This window comes from Erinaceus europaeus, chromosome X (assembly GCF_950295315.1).
Source record: "Erinaceus europaeus chromosome X, mEriEur2.1, whole genome shotgun sequence".
NCBI classification, from domain to species: domain Eukaryota; kingdom Metazoa; phylum Chordata; class Mammalia; order Eulipotyphla; family Erinaceidae; genus Erinaceus; species Erinaceus europaeus.
This window is the reverse complement of record NC_080185.1, coordinates 44,651,261-44,654,294: the sequence shown is the minus strand read 5'-3', so window position 1 is coordinate 44,654,294 and position 3,034 is coordinate 44,651,261. Positions and strand designations below refer to the sequence as shown.

The 3,034-nt window shown below is 45.9% G+C and overlaps 1 pseudogene; it reads right to left on the bottom strand.

Moving 5' to 3' along the window:
- Positions 1 to 676: 676 nt before the first annotated feature.
- On the bottom strand, positions 677 to 971 carry LOC132535937 (small ribosomal subunit protein eS28-like; annotated as a pseudogene).
- Between the last annotated feature and the right edge of the window lie 2,063 nt (positions 972 to 3,034).

Here is a 3,034-nt window from a genome sequence, read left to right as displayed (position 1 = left end):
ATCAGTGTTCCCTTTTTATAAATACAAATTTTTAAAAATTAAAAAAAGAAACATCCTTCAAACCCAGGTCTCCACTGCAAGGGGCAAGCTTCACAAGCAGTGAAGCTGTAATGTAGGTCTCTCACTCTCTCTCCCTATCTCTCTCTCTCTCTCTCTCCTCTCTCCTCAATTTATCTGTCATGTCAAATAAGAGGAACCAAAAAATTGGTGCCTGAGGCACAAAAGATCCCAGGTTCAATCCCCAGCACCACCATAAACCAGAGATGGGCAGTGCTTTGTTCTCTCTTTCTTATACACATTATCTTTCTGTGTCTTCTCTCTGTATCCCTACTTCACTAAAAATAAATCAAATGTATTTTAAAAATTTTTAAAAAATATTTATTTTCCCTTTTGTTGTTGCTGTTATTAATGTTGTTGTTGGATAGGACAGAGAGAAATGGAGAGAGGAGGGAGGAGAAGACAGAGATGGGGAAAGAAAGATAGACACCTGCAGACCTGCTTCACCACTTGTGAAGCGACTCCCCTGCAGCTGGGGAGCTGGGGGCTTGAATTGGGATCCTTATGCTGGTCCTTGTGCTTTGCGCCACGTGTGCTTAACCTGCTGCGCTGCCACCCTATTCCCAAAATGTATATATATGTATATATACATTTAAATATAAATATACATTTAAATACAAATGCGTTATTGACAGTGGCCAGCCATCCTGGTGAGGGCTGGGTGGTGGAGCAGAAACCCGGGACCTGGAAGCGAGGGGCTAGTGCAGCCTGAGGGCCTCGAGCTCTGACTCCAGAAGCGTGAGCACTTCGCCCTCACACACAGGGCCCTTGACGTTGCGGATGATGGAGCGGCTGGTGTCATCCATGAACTCCAAGCGCACCTGCGTGCACTGTCCCTATGAGCCGGTCCCGCCCAGCACCTTGGTGACCCTGGCCAGTTTGATGGGCTGCACGCTGCTGGTGTCCATGATGGCAGCGCAGCGGCAGCTGCGAGACAGGAGCCAAAATGTATTTTTTAAAAGGAAAAAAAATGGCTACTGGGATCAGTGGATTCATATTTCATGCACAGACCTCCAGTGATAACCCTGTTAGAAAGGAGAGGGAGAGAAAGAGAGAGAGAGAGAGAGGACTGGCACAGTCAGTTCTTCAAAATGAGAGATTAAATACTTTTTGCATCTTTCAAAGAAAAAAATCTTGGTCCTTAAACTGCATTACATAGTAGGTAAAGCATTTGTTCTGGAACAGAACTCACTTTAGGGGAAAAAAAAACCGCATTAATCCCTTGGCACTGTGGCTTCTACCATCATTATGATTCCCACCATTGAAACGAGCTGGAGTGTTGGGGCTGCCTCTGAGTGGAGGGGTGCTGAGATGAAAAGAAGTTTCCAACCTGCAGGTGCAGCCTCTGTGAAATTTCACCAAACAAGTGACTCAAGACCTTGGTCTTTGAAGTCTCTGAGTCTTTTCAGTAGGTCTCGTTTTAAATGGTACAAATACAGAGAAGGATAATACCTTCAACCTGGAGGTGGGTGGGAAGCAAAAATGAGTTGCTTTCCTGGTAGGAATATCACCCCTCCAGGAGGGTGGGATCATAGTTTAGATTCCTGATGGAGTAAGAAAAAGTGTCCCCGGGAGAGAGGAATGAGAAGTAGGAAGGTGGCAGAACCAACTGGGCTGATTTTTCTGTTGGCTCAGAGAAAGCTAAAGTAAAGCAAAAAGAGTAAATGTAAAGCAGTATTGAACATAGGAGAGACAGTGCTCTGAAATGACCGACTTCAGAGGCCAGGCAGTAGTGCACCCAGTTGAGTGTACAAGTTATCATGTGCAAGGACTCAGGTTCAACTCCCCAGTCCCCAGCTGCAGGAGAAGCTTCATGAGCAATGAAGCAGTACTGCAGGTGTATCTCTTTCTCCTTTTCTATTTCTCTCCCTCCCCCCCCCCCGCCAATTTCTCGCTATCTTTATCCAATAAAGAAATAAATAGATAAATATGCTTGACTTGTCAGATTTACCTGAGGAAAATTCTGGGACCAAAAGGTTCATGACATAAAGTGTCCACCTGAAAGGGAAGAGTACTATGTTGAACAAAATGTCAAGTGTCGAAACTCCCCCAGTTCCCTTCTGTGACAGAGTAACAAGCCCAACAGTAGGTAGCAAATGACAGGTGCCCATCTAGTCTTTGGAAAACTTTTGTCTGCTGGCCCCTGGGTGGGGGGGTGGAATGTGGTTCTGAATCAACCCACTAATTAGGGATCCTAGAACTGAGCCAGACCCCTAACATAGAAGCTGTGACTACATGGACATTAAGGTCAACCAGAGGTGGCTCATTTCAACCCTGTTCTCCCTTCTCTCCTCCCCTCCCTTCCCATCCCCTCCTCCTTCCCTCCTCCTCCTCTTCCTCCCCTCCTCCTTCTCCCTTCCTCCTCCCTCCTCCTCCTCCTCCTCCTCCTCCTTCTTCTTCTTCTTCTTCTTCTTCTTCTTCTTCTTTCTCCCTCTCTCTCTCTCTCTCTCTCTCTCTCTCTCCCCCCCCCCTCATACTGGAGTTCTACCAGGGAAGCAGCTTCCTAATGTGGTCAGCACAGTCATGACATTGAAAACAGTATTCCCTCAGTTCCCTCCTTTTTTAACTGGCTCCTTTTAGAAGTTGCATTCTCCAAACCTAGCTCATCATATTCGGGGCACATGGGCATGCTTCCTCACACTACTCTTCATCTCCCCCAAAGCCTGGCTCAGCCTCCCTGCTCCAATCCTAAATCTGGAGTTCCCTGCCACAAAGTGGCATAAGCCAGCACTTTCACACAGGGCCCACTTGATTTCACAGAGGAAGAGATACGTAACAACTGGAATTCAAACATCTATAGCAGAAATCACTTGAGCTTGACGTGCTATTACCTCTTTTTGAAATAACTTTTCAAGATTTACTTTCATTTTAAAAGACATTTTATTTATTTTAATAAGAGGGGGGAGAGAGAAACACCAGAGCACTGCTCAGCTCTGTCTTATGGTAGTGCTAGGCATTGAACCTGGGATCACAGAAC